General features: G+C 43.8%; 1 protein-coding gene across 2 annotated transcripts in view; it reads right to left on the bottom strand.

The window, feature by feature from the left end:
* Positions 1-13,575, bottom strand: part of LOC141271052 (CMP-N-acetylneuraminate-beta-galactosamide-alpha-2,3-sialyltransferase 2-like) — a 113,521-nt gene extending 99,946 nt beyond the window's left edge. The window contains exon 1 of one of the 2 annotated variants that reach the window (XM_073681159.1): positions 13,557-13,575. The gene's annotated coding sequence lies outside the window, so the exon portion shown is untranslated. Of the gene's footprint in view, positions 1-2,942; positions 3,153-13,556 lie in introns of those variants that run through there. The other variant, XM_073681156.1, reaches the window with a different exon arrangement.
* Positions 13,576-14,302: the final 727 nt, after the last annotated feature.

Below are 14,302 nucleotides of genomic sequence, written 5' to 3'. Positions count from 1 at the left end.
ACCAGCCGCTATCTTCTGCTCATTCTGGCGCCGCTCTGGTCCCGTGCTATTATCTTGTGACTACAGCTTCTGTCTGACCAGAAGTCAGAGCTAACTGTCATAAGCTCTCAATGCAAGTCTATGATGAGAGCCTCATTCTGTCTCTCATAGACTTATATTGAGTTGTGACTTCTGAATCGCCCAGCAAACACTCGAGCGATCTGGCAAGTCACAGATTGCTGGAGACCAACCGGAGCGGCGCCAATAAAATATGAAGACAGTCGCTGGTAAGTATAAGGGCTCGTTCACACATCAGTATCTCCGGTACAAGTGGTGACAGTTTCCACACGTACCGGAGACACTGACACATGCAGACCCATTAAAATCTATGAGTCTGCGCACATGTCAGTGTGTTTCCACGGACCGCGTGTCCATGTGCTCCACATGCTGACATGTCAGTTTTTTGCAGATACACGGTCCACAAGTGTCTCACGCTGAACACACACGGATGACATCCGTGTGTTATCAGTGTGACATGGACCAGCGCCTGGGAATCAGCGCTACAGGTAGCGCTGTTCCCAAGCGCCGGATGCTGAACACCGCCCTCATCATGGTTCCCTGTCGGGGCTGCGATCAGCACCAGCAGGGACAATGATGAGGGTAGTAGTGTCTGCTCCCGCAGTGTCTCCACCTGTAAAAATAAGAATAAAATAATAAAATCCATGTACTCACCCCTCTTAGGTGTCCCCCGCTGTAATCCATGCGACCGCTGCTGCCGAGGAACCGGGGAGAATGAGCCGCTCCGGAGCTGCAGCTCAGGAGCGGTGTTCTGTCATTCACTGATCGCAGCTCCGGAGGCGCTCATTCTCCCCTGCTCCTCTGTGTCAGAGGTCGCATGGATTACAGTGAGATACACCTAGGAGAGGTGAATATATGGATTTTATTATTTTATTCTTATTTTTACACAGGTGGGGACACTGCGGGAGCAGACTACTACTGCCCTCATCATTATCCCTGCTGGTGCTGATGGCAGTGCCAGCAGGGAACCATGATGAGGGCAGTGTTCAGCACTGGCACTTGGGAACAGTGCTAACTGTAGCGCTGATTCCCAGGCGCCATCTGTGTGATCCTGATGTGACACACGGGCGGCACACGGGTTGCCACACGTGTGACACGCGGTTTTTCCGGTACCAGAAATATCCGGACGTGTGAAACCAGCCTAAGACTAGATGCAGGGAACTTCGATTAGTAGCACCACTCCAGTTCTGCAATAAAAAAAACCCGCTGGAGTGGCGCTTTAATGGAACATGACACCCCTGCTCTGTGGCTCATTGATGGTCCCAGCCATTGGTTCCACATTCAGCAATTTTAATAGACATTAAGAGAATGACAATTACATTCTCCCAGTTTAAATAAAGCAAAGAAAAGCTGGCTATATAAAATTATATGTAAAAATTAGTTTTGGCAGTCATATGAACACTCCAACTATGAACATGCCAACTTGGACTCGCAGAGCAGAAACAGAAATATGGAGAACGATAAAAGCTTATGCAAAGTGGGTAAAATTGGCTTATTGCCTGAGGCTACATTCGTACAAACGGACCAATTTTCTCCCACAAGTCTTCCCTTTTGTCTCCATTTAATATACATGTTGCATCCATTGTTTTTCAACCATTTTAAACAAAGAATCAGGTAGACTGTCTGAACTGTTTTACCTGTTGACTCTTAGCAATAAATCAGCTAAAAAACACAGATGTAACACTGAAGTAAAAAGTATGTTGTCTGTATATTATCCTTTTTTAACTAATCTCCATAGACTTTAATGGCCGAGTCTGATCCGCAACAAAAAAAAAAAAAAAAGGAGAATAGGACACGCTCTTGAGTTTCATCTATCAGACACATTCATTTTTTTCACGGATGCATGTATGGGTCAGTGAAACTCCATGGATCCATGTGCTGTTGGTTTAACAATTTGACAGCACACAGATAAAAAAGTGGATGTATGAATACAGCCATATGCACAGTTTTAGATGGCAACCAGCTTTATCATTTTTTACAATCCTTGTTGCATCCGTTGTTCACATATGAAAAATATTCTTATCTTCTCCTACCCATTAAATAGACAGTAAATAGAGGACATCCATGTTTTCATTGATTGTAATGTCCCATGATTTAGTCGTAAAAATAATGGACGGCACACGATCACCCCCAAACAAAGGACATAGTAAACAGCCTCAGTACACCGCCTACATGGTCTTATATAGCACTTGTAGTCACTTGCGGCTACCTGTATTGAAATAGTGGTCTGTGGTTGGTGCCAATGGTTGGTGGTAAATCTGGATAACCACAACATACACAATACAACAGGGAGGTGTAAAAATAATACTATAAAAGGGACAAGAATACCAGCCGGGCTGCTGGATGAGCGGTACTGGGAGAAGAATAGTCTAAACCCTACTATGAGATGTATACTGATGGTACTGCGGACCACCAGGGTTTGCACGGTTACTGTAGTACCGACTGACCACAGCTATCCCCTGGGGACAAACACTGACCACCAGCAAGATGCACAACTTCCTCAACTGATTTCTTCAAGGGATTCCACTTTTACAATGGTGAACTATAGGGGCACATACCATATCTAATTACACGTGGATTAAGGCAAGAGGAAAAAGAAGATTATATAGGCAGAGTAGCAATTATAGCAATTACTCCTGCATCCTTTATGTAATGTGCTTTTCTGTAAAATCTCATACAAAGCAACATCTGTCTCGTCTTGCCTTTCCATAGCCATAGTAACTGCATAAATGAAGCTTAGACATGTTCTCAGCTAATAAAATCTGTGCTATTCAATCAAATGCCGAGCACTAAGTATAGACTGCATTTCATCCAGTACATTATAAAACTGCAACACCCCAAAATCCTGCCGGGTAACTCCAATCAAAGCCTTCTGCGGACATTACCTTGGGGGTCCCTGGCACCACCTCAAAAACCTGGATGTTCGTCCTGTTTTGCAGCTGAATGTTACATGTGAACTGTGTGTAGGAGAGCAGTGAGTGCTTCCATCCTTGCTAGAACCTCCCCCACAGGCAGACAGGAAACATCAGCATAGTTAGCAGATGTTTTGCTAGCTGGAGTGTGCAGGGTAATGAACTTGCTCCATGCAGTCACCAAAGTCTATTCAACTGTCAGATGCTGGAGGTTTGCTTTGTAACCTCCTTTCCTCTACAGCTGTCATACCTGCTGACCTGAACCAAAATGCACTGCCCCGAAAACATCCTGACACAGCAAGACCGAAATGTAATGTTCTAATAACAGGAATTGTGGTAAACAGCAGAGAGAACCAGCCGAAACTGAACTGAAACGCTACCAAGAGAAAAAAAACCGCTTTCCCTAAGCAGAAATGTGGTCTTTCCTGGGCTTGATTGTCAGAGAACGTACCTACTGGCATTCATAGTAGAAACCGCCTCCATAGCAAAGACTAAGATGAGCCACCCGTTACGGTGCCTGGTTTTGCCAACCAGGACGTGAGGTTCCAGTGTTCGTTTTTCCATCCATGTCATTTGGGCCAATAACCCACCCCAATTTTTGTGAACATTACAGGGCTGCATAGGGTATGGCAACACAGTTGAAAAATATATAGAATAATCAAGACTCTGCTTGTAAGAGGTTTGAACATGAATCAGCCACAAACCTGCAAAAATTAAAGGAAACCTTTCCGGACAAAAAACGCTATTAACCTGCCGGTATGTGTTTAAAGGGACTATGAGCACAGGATGACTGTTCAATCTAAGTCCTACTACTCGGTGCATCACAGCGAGGCCAATAATTTAAATACACCTTCCCACCTGCTTGTTTTTCTTCAATCTCCACCCTCTCTTCTTTGGGGGTGGCTCTGGCTTCATAGGGCAAGACAAGGGTGGAGATAGATGGAAACCAAGCAGAGGAGAAGGTGTATTTAAATTATTGGCCGCCATGAAGCACCGAGCATCTGTAGTTGATTTGAACAGTCATTCTGTGCTGACCCTTTAAGCTGCAGGTCGCTTTCAGTCATAGAGGTGCAGCCATTACGAATTCAGTCACAGCTCAGTACGCAATGATAACACCTATATAGTCCCAAATGTATACAAAATATCATAAATAACCCATCACTCCTGATGAAGCACACTGTGCGAAACACACAATGGGCGGGCCAGGCATCCTTGATTCCCCTCCATTTTGGTTGGTACTATGCATATGATCATGTTGCATTTATTTTTTTGCTTTACTTTTTGGTGTCTTTTTCTGTGTTGAATGTCACCAGCTTCTACTCTATGCATTGTTACTGTCAGCATATTGACTGGCTTTATATGCACTTATTGTTCTATACATTTTGCACCTTACTTGATATGTTCCTCTTCGTACTGGTGCTCCCCGATGATTACTACACCACTTCTTTTGACATATGTTTATATATTTTATTATATTGTCACTTGCATTGTACCATCCTTTGGAGTTTCCAGCTGCCCTGCCCCATTTTCTTTCTTCCTGTACCGTTTTTTAGCATGTTTTTATTATTAAATGTTCAATAAAGTGATGGATTTTTTGCACTGCTGTATATTTGTAGTCATGCTATTTCTGATAGGTTATTCAGTACACAATGTGCTGCGGCTATAACCACTTCCTGGCACAGACTGACAGCCGGCTCTTTACTGATGCACTGCTGACTGACTTGTTCAGCGAACAGTGTAATGTGTATAGAGGCGGTGGACTGATCGTCTCTGGAGAAGTTGATTGGTAGCCCAGAATCGCGGAATTGGACATGCCCAATCACATTGTTTGCTCGGAGATAAGTCACCGGCCGACATATCAGTTGGCAGCTTTCTCAGAGAACATAGGCATGCTCGATCGAACGAGCACTAGTGTGTGTGGGAGAGTCGGCTGAGATGGCTGTCAGCCAAACCATTGGCCGAGGCTCCATTTGGCCAATAGCCATCTAGTGTGAATAGCCAGCTTAAATCCTCTTCAAGACAATGATCTATGCAGGCCATAACCTACAGAAGCCTGCAGTCTACAGGACAGAAAATGGTGGTGCAGGGAGCTTCTGACTCCCTACTGTACCACAGGATCCCATGGTATTGGTGTCATGTTGACGCTTATACGGTGCAAAGAGGCTCTTGCCTGAGAAAATGGGTCATCCGGCCTGAATTACGGGGCGCGTGCACTAAAATGCTCACCCTACAAACATATTGAGAATGTTCCTGACAGTTCATAGATTTACATTATACATATATAGTACAGATATACACAAACAGGACAAATGTTTTAAACTCCAAATGAAGGTCAATGTGGAAAATCTCTTATAAGACACATTACTATTCTATTAAAGTGCCTTACAGACACTATAGCTTGGCACCATTTTCTGGTCATATAAAAATATATAAATTAATATTGTATATATGTAGCATATTTGCAGATGAAAACCATAGCTAGCAATATGTGTTTGCCAAAATAACATAGTAACATAGTAGCATAGTCTTCCTTCAACCTTAAAAACTAAGTCCATCTACTTCAACCCATAGCCTAACATGTTGATCCAGAGGAAGGCAAAAAAAAAACAACATGTGGCAAACACTAAGCTCCACATTGGGGAAAAAATTCCTTCCCGACTCCATACGACAATCAGACTAGTTCCCTGGATCAACGCCCTATCAAGGAATCTAGTATATATCACCTGTAATATTATACTTTTCAAGAAAGGCATCCATGCCCTTCTTAAATTTTAGTAGTGAATCACTCATTACAACATCATGCGGCAGAGAGTTCCATAGTCTCACTGCTCTTACAGTAAAGAATCCCCGTCTGTGATTATGATTAAACCTTCTTTCCTCCAGACGTAGAAGATGCCCCCTTGTCCCCGTCTCTGGCCTCAGAGTAAAAAGATCAGTAGAAAGGTCTTTGTACTGTCCCCTCATATACTTGTACATAGTAATAAGATCACCCCTAAGCCTTCATTTTTCCACAGTAAATAACCCCAAGTGTAATAACCTGTCTTGGTATTGCAGACCCCCCAGTCAATGTACATAAAGTGACTACCAAAATGTAGAGTGAGACCAGTAACAATCTGATCAGTGTATGTTACAGACCAACTAACAAAATACAAAACCGCAAAATCAATATAATAAATGCTACATTTGGTCAGCGAGTACGTCATCTGCGTGTACAGTCCAATATACGTAATTTATCTTTCTTTCCACTCTGACTCACTCAGCACTAAATCGTTTTGGTGCCATGGTTTCAACTGCAATCCAAACAGTGAACTCCATAGCAGACATGAACTCCCAAATTTGGAATTTTAGCTTGAAAACAGAATAGTAATATAATGTATGATGGAAGACTAGCCCATCATGTAATGTCAGGGCGGGTTTCCTATTGTTAAATAGATTTTAAGATACAACGGCAAATAAATACTCAATAGCAAGCAATTAATGTGAAATTAGGAAGTACCCTGTAAATAGATTTGTAACTTCATTACTCAAGGATTTTTTTAAGTAACTTATTTTTTGTCTTGTGGTATTCGTTGCTGTTTTTTGTGTGCCAAATTCTTCAAAATTAATCCATGAATTTTGCCAAGTCAAAAATGGCCTTTTAACATCTTTTGCAAAATTACACAAAATTTGCACCTAAATAACTGGCATACATAATATCACTCCAATGGGAACTGGAGTACCTTGGCATTCAATTTTGTGACTTTTTGAAAAGTTGCAAATGATGATTTAAGTAAAAACTGAAGCCCTGAAAAACGTCAGTCTTCCATGTTTTTGTGCCCACTTCAAAAAGGTGGACACTGCCGAAAATGATGTCGGACAGAGCACAAACTGACTCCGTCTGCTTCATTAAGGTCATTGACTCCATCAGTGGATACATCTACATTGCGTTTTTTTAAAGCTTAACATGGAAGCCCTGATGGAGTGATGGCAAAATCTGATGTACTCACACTCTCCCGGCCAAACATTGAGTCTCTGCCACAGTTCTGACCTCATGTCAACAGTACTGCAGCCAAGTAGTGAGCTCAGCAACCCTGAGCGGCTTGTACTGTATACTAGGTCAGCTTCTGATCTTACTGATTGACTGCAGCGTTATCGACAACACGTCAGTACAGCTGACAATAACTAAAACTGAGAGCAGTGGGGGGGGGGGGGCACTTGGCTCTGGACCTGGAGAGGGTAAGTAAAGCAGTATGTTGCTTTAAATTAAAATTAAACTGTGCCTGTGTTTTTTTGAAACTGAAAAACCTCTTTAATGACTTAAATGCCATTTATTGCTATAAAAAGGGGAATTAGACCTACCACTAATTCGATTTCCAGGTAGATTTCCCACAGGACAGCACACCAGGAGGCTAGTCCTTCCTTGACCTATAACGGGACAGGATCACAGAGAGGTTAAAAGGCTCCTCTCACCTCCACCCTCCAGTGTTTTTCAAAGTACCACAGAGAAGGATGGATGCAAATGGTCTATACGAGCCATGGCAACTTGATGAATGAAAGATCTGCAGGAAGATCGATCTTGTGCAAGCCTAAGGGAGGGGAAATAAGAGTGCTGTCCTGAGGGACTACCTGAAAATCGAATTACTGGTAGGTCCAATTCTCTTTTTCCTGTACTGGCCTCCGGACAGCACACCAGGAGTAGTGCCAGAGAAAAAGCACCAGGGTGGGTACAGAAACCCTAAAGGACCAAAGTCCCGGGCAAGAACCAGGCTAGATATAGTAATCGATCTGTAATATCAGAAGAAAATACAGACAATTATAGAAATCTGCAAAGATAATTCACTGTAGTGAGTGCCTGATATATATCTATAATGCCAAATATTCAATATAAATGTGGTAGACTGATTATACAGCAGAAACGGAGAGAGTGAGGACACTCCACTATTGTACCCCAACATCAATAATGAATCGCAATGATTGTTAGATGAATTATACTTACCGTATAACATCACAGCCATAGAATAGACCTTAATCACCTCTTATTGCACAGCAAAAGTATGGTGATAGCCCTGCAACAAATGCAATGAGGACTGTTGTAGACGAATAATAAACTCACATGTCCTTAACCCCTTCACCCCCGAGCTGGTTTTCACCTTCATGACCTTCAATGGGAATTTATCTGCAGGTGTAGTGATGATTTGACTCCATGAGTGTTTTCCAGAAGTAAGCAGCAGGGGATATTGCTGAGTGAAAATTGCAAATCTGCTATTGTAGTGCACGGTCATTGTAGTGCCCAGTACATGTTTCTGGAGACATGCACCCATAAATTAGGCAAGCTCTCATTACCACAGTGCCTGCATCTGCCTCATTATAGGAAATCTTCTGCCGGGGGTTCCATCTGAACCATGTATTTCAGAGATTTACACAGAAAACCTGGTGTAAGTGCTCAGCGCAGAGCGCAGGATAAATGTGAGCCGAACCTTACTGCGATCTATTAGAGACAGAATGAACAAATCAACAGCAGGTGAAGAATTGGTTTTATTAATTTTTTACACCGTTCCTTGTGCGGTATAAGTGATTAGACGACTTTATTCTTCGGGTCGGTGCGATTACAGCAATACCAGATTTATATTGAGTTTTTATGTTTGGCAGCTGTCACACTAAAAGACGCTTTTTTTTTTTAGTTGTTGCATTGCCATATTTGAGAGCGATAATTTTTCCATATTTCTCGGACAGTCATGTTAGGGGTTGTTTTTTGCGGGGCGAGTTGACGTTTTTATTGGTACAATTTTCGGTCACATAACTTTTTTTATCACTTTCTAGTCCGATTTTTGGGAGGCAGAATGAACAAAAACCAGCAATTCAGGAATTGTTTTTTTATTGCTGCTCCGCATATGATAGAATTGATAAGGCAGCTTTATTCTTCAGGACAGTGCGATTATAGTGATGCCACATTTATATAAATTTAAGTTTTGGCGTTTTTACACAAACTATTTTATAGAAAAATTAAATTATCAATTTATTCTGAGAGCTATAACTTATTTTTCGGCTAATGGACCTGTATGGTGGATGATGAAAAAACATAGTTTTTTGCCTTTTTTTTTTTTTTACAGTGTTCATTGACGGGGTCAACTAGTGTGACAGTTTTATAGGTCTGGTCGTTCCGGACGTGGCAATACCAAAAGTGTACTTTTTTTTTATACATAAAAATACATATTTATGGGTATAAATTTGTTTGGGAGTGATTTTTTAAAAAAAAATATTTTTACAATTTTTTTAAACTTTTGTTTAACTATTTTATTTTGTCCCTCTATGGGACTTTCATGGCTTTGATCGCTGGTATAAAGCATTGCAATGCTTTATACCTGACAGTGCTGCACTGACCCAGGCTTCTTAGACCATGCCCTGAGCATGGTCTAACAGGCTTTCCATAGCCTGGTAACCTGGATGTTGTAATGACGTCGCGGAGGCGCCAATTGGAGGGGAGAGGGAGCCCCCTCTCACCCTCTTCTAAATGCTGTGATCGATATCATTTAGGGTGATAAACAGAAGGTGTGTCCAAACTTTTGGTCTGTAATATATATCACACCCAGGAGCCCATGGATGTCTATTCTGAATCCTTAAATCTCTAGGTAAGGGGCTGGACGCTATAGAAACTAAGGAAATTTGCAGTCTGGCAGATAACATCCCCTGCCATTACCAACGCTGGGATCATCATCAGACCACCTAATAGAGAAGCGTGGATCATCACTCCTGTGGTGCCGATGTTAACGACCCAGAGCATCTAGACTCTGGAATTGATGAAAGCGGCCTAAATAAATGCCTTTGCCATCGGTCATGCCATATACATAGGAAGAAAATCATGAACTGATCTGGGGAACTTGTTATTGTAGTCTGGCTGTAGCCGAGGAGAAAGGTGGTGTGTTATCTGGATCTGACAGAATGCAACTGAACAGGATTCAGATCAGAAGAGAAACTAAACACAGGTCAGATAAACTTCCTGAACTAACAGTGCAGAGTATTATGGGGCAGGAAGATAAGGACTGGAAGGAATTGTGTCACAGGGATCATCTCTCTCATCCAATCATCCCTCCTCCATCTCCATGCAGGATAAAGAGTGCTGTGTACTATTGTGTCCTTGTGAAGGAAAAGCCTGTGGTTGTATATGCATGGAAGTGTGCTGCTAAGAGATCTAATCTATGCTGAATTATGCTACTGAAGAGACTAGTACTGTGCCTTGTGAAGAAACTACTGTTTTGTTACTGGAGCCAGTTGCTCAAGAAACTCAGACTGTACTGTAATGAAGATTGTTGCTGTAATATCCCTGAATTGCACAGGCCGTGCTTTAAATTAAATTCCACTGTTAAACTGTTGAAAAAGACTCTTGTCAGATGTGTCTGGTCAGCAATTGAATCCATCAGGTGCCTGAGAGAAGCTGCAGCCTATGGTCGCCCTGAGTAACGTTTCCCCCAGGATTACAAAGAATTCATGAAACCCATCTCGTCCTATCTGAACCTAGCGGCGTGCGTGTAACATGTGGCTGGCACCTAACACAGGTCCTTGGTAAATTGGTAAAACTCAGGGGCTGGCAGGAAGAACTTTTCCCACATAAGATAGAGTCCGTTTGAAACTGCCTCTACACAAGTCAATAGTACAGACATAAAATGTCCAATTTTTTTTTTTTTGGGAACCAGGACAGGCTGTCAAACTTGAGCTCACTCAGCCTGTAGAAAGAAAGAAAGGTCTAAAAGGCAATCCCACTATCATGTGCAAATAAATGAAGGAACAGCACAAGATCTTTTCAATGATATTTGTACACCTGGACTGCAACAGTGACAGGGACCATCCTATATACCTAATGGAAAGAAGGTTTCTTCCAATCACAGAGGGAGGTTATCTACTGTGAAAGCAGTGAGACTATGGATTCTTAACTGTAAGAGCCCTTACTGTGTGTTCTCCATTGTAAGAGTAATGAGAGTATGGGACTGTCACATGATGCTGTACTGTTGATTCACAACAAAAGTACAACGTGGGCCTGGGTGCCTTTCTTGATACATATAATATTACAGATTATGGTACTAGAATCTGTTGACAGGATGTTGATCAGGAGAACAAGTCCTATGAGGCACAGAGGCGCTACGAGGCACAGGCTAGGGCTGCACTTGAAGGCGTGAGACATAAAATCAGACTCACATTTCATAGATAAATACCTCTGAATTCAGGATAAATCTTCACTTTGAGTGGTACATCTCAATTGTCAGACTAGCACCACATGAAGGAGGCAATTAATGAGGCACAGTTGGAGGGCATTTACTATTGTATGGGGGTGGGAGGTAGTGATGAGCGAACTTGTCGGAAAATGTTCGCCAATCTCAAAGTCAGCACAAACATTGCACATTTGGATTCGTGCTCGGACCCCCAAGCATTTTTACTTGGGGTGGGGTGAGGTTAGAGGAGCGGCAGACTGTTATTATTCTTTTTTTTTTTTTTAACTTAACTTAATGTGTGGAGATTATGGCAGCCAATCAAAGCGCAGAAACCATCCACGGTGCTCAGACACAAGGCCTTGTGTCATTGGCTGCCAAAGTCACATATCCCTCTCCATATAAAGAGCGGACATGTTGTTTTGGCGCCATTTTGTCACTGTAACAGCGCAGGCTGCTCCTGCTACTGGATAGTCATATTGATTGTCAGCTAGTTCAGATAGATAGGATCCTGTGTGGCTGTGAAATCGACATTTCAGCATCTAACTTTTTTGTGTTGCCATTATTGTGCTCCAGCCAGGAATCCACATAAATATAAATTGTTTGTGCTAATAGCGTGGTCCTGAAACAAGGCCACATTTCTGTGTAAAAATATTTTGTGCTGGTAATTTTTGTCCAGGCAGGAGTCCACATTTGAAAATACAAATTCTATGTGCTAATAGCGTGGTTAAGCCACACTATTTCAACAAATAAATACGGATTGATAATTTAGTGACAGGTGACTGACAGGTATGGACCTAAGGTTGTGAAACAGCTGGTTAAAAAAGAGTGGAAGGGTACATCCAACATGAGTGGGAAAAAGCGAGGTCGTGGTGGAAGGGGGAATAGGCTTGGTGTTCAAGGTGTACGTGGGATAAGTGGTAATGTTACTGAAAGCCCTACTGAATAAATACCGTGTCGTCCTATCGAAAGACAACTGACAACTTCTATTACTGGACGGGCTACTCCATTCCCTTTCTTTGCCAGCCACACAGCGGTACGCCTTGTAAATGAGGGCCACAAAGAGCACGTGTTCCAGTGGATGGCAAGCGCTGCATCAAGTGGCCTCTCCTCCTCTTCCTCTAACTCAAAATCACACACAGTACCGTCCTCAGAGCTGGCACCCCAATTACCTTTGTTTCCACCCGCGTCACAACTCTCCAACCGCCCAACTGATTGTGGGGAACCACAGATGGGCGAGTCTGCAGAGTTGTTTACACATTCTATTCCATGGGCATTAGAGGTTTGCTCCAAAGATTCACAAACTTAAGAGGAGGAAAGAATCTGCACCGATGCCCAAAATTTTTTTCCGTTGGATCCAGGGCCGGACGAAGTAGGGTCTGAGCAGAATCCAGACCCTCATCACCAGACGTTAACCCCCTGGGGGTGGAGGTGATCCTGATGAGACTAGGATACCTGAGGTGCACGTGGACTGTACTGTGCTGTCAGGACAGGAAGAGGAGAATGACTATCAGGGCGAGGAGTGGGAGAACAGAGAGGATGATGATGAGGTTGTGGATCCCACTTGGTGTGAACCTAAAAGGCACACAGCTGAGTAGCTCAGCAGAGGACGTGGATGAGGAGGAAGATGAGGAGGTTACGTTGCGGCCTCCGGCACAGACATGGAGTGGTGCAACCATGACAAGCACTGCATCCTCAGTCACAACTCTGGCTGTGGCCAGTAGGGGTCGCGGGTCTGCAATTCGTAGGGGCAGCAAGAGTTGCCTAGCCTGGGCTTTTTTTGAGACAGCAAAGGATGGCCCAACTCACGTTATCTGCCAACTTTGTAAAAAACTACTCAGTAGAGGCAAAAATTGACTACTAAATGCAGGAACCGGCACATGCGCGATCAATATGCGTTAGTTTGAGAATCTCACTGCGCTAAAATGCAGACTAGTGGCCACGCCAACCACCGGCTGCCCCATCAACCACATCTGCTGCTTCTTCTTCCTCCATCACTGTGTCAAGTGTTCTCACACAGGTCTCCGGCCGCAGAACCTCCACTTGTTTACCCACTACAGTCGAGGTGAGAGCCAGTCAGCTGTTATGGAAATGGACATGCCTGCTGTTTTTCTTTCACAGAGCACACCATATCTTTCTCAATGCACCATAACATCTCCGCCTTCATCTCACTCACAGTCCAGTAGTTTGTCGTGTTCACCCTCTCTCAGCACAGCAGCCCGCCTTCGATCCCACAGTTGTGGTCACATAAAAGATTGTTTCCTCCAACACATGCCAAAGCTAAGAGCTTGAACTCCACCATCTCCAATCTGTTGGCCACGGAAATGCTGGCTTTCTGCCTGGTTGTTAGCACCATGCCGGATCCCTGCTCTGACAGGCAGGTTCTCCAGCGTGTCACTTCACTCACCCACGCTGCGGTCTGTGCTTCCCTTCCCCATGCTCTGCCTGCTTCTAGCAGGGCTTACAGCCATGTCCTTAGTGCATGCACTCCCATCCTCTTAAAGGGCCAGAGCGTGTACTTGCCATTTCCTCCCCAACCAATGGCTGTGGAGCATTATGTATATATTGCTTTCTCCCCACTGGGGAGGTGCCTGAGCAACCTTCCTGTTCTGCAGTCTAAGTTGTTAAGGTGGCGTACCAGTCCTTGCCGCACTCTGGTGCAAATCCTGCCTCCTGAAAAACTCAGCCTGTTGCTCCATCCAGTCTGTCCTACTGGGTCGAGCTGCTGCGCGGCCGTTGGTCTGTCCTAGAGTGGCACTGGACGTTCATCGGGAGCCAAGTCTAACCTCACCATCAGAGGCTCTAGTGAACAGTCCGGTGCTCGCTTAGTCATGCCCCTCCAGGCTCTCCGTGGTACGTGGCACACATTGATTCCACAAACCACGTCCGTGACACTGGTGGATACAGAAGGTTTTCGAAAGCTGATGGCTGTCGAAGTCCCCCAGTACTAGTTGCTCAGTCACCATTACTTCTCTAAAAAGCTGTGCCTGTGCTACACCAGCATGTTGCAGAAGACATCACCTGTTCCTTGAAAAAAATCTATGTCTGACAGGGTGCATTTCACCTCAGACACCTGGATGAGTAAGCATGGCCAGGGGCGTTACATATCACTGACTGGGCACTGGGCGACTCTGGTGGCTGTGGGGGCAGGCA

This window comes from Phyllobates terribilis, unplaced genomic scaffold (assembly GCF_046119375.1).
Source record: "Phyllobates terribilis strain yellow unplaced genomic scaffold, ASM4611937v1 Scaffold_5__5_contigs__length_657084704, whole genome shotgun sequence".
NCBI lineage: Eukaryota > Metazoa > Chordata > Amphibia > Anura > Dendrobatidae > Phyllobates > Phyllobates terribilis.
This window is presented reverse-complemented; position numbering and strand designations above follow the sequence as displayed.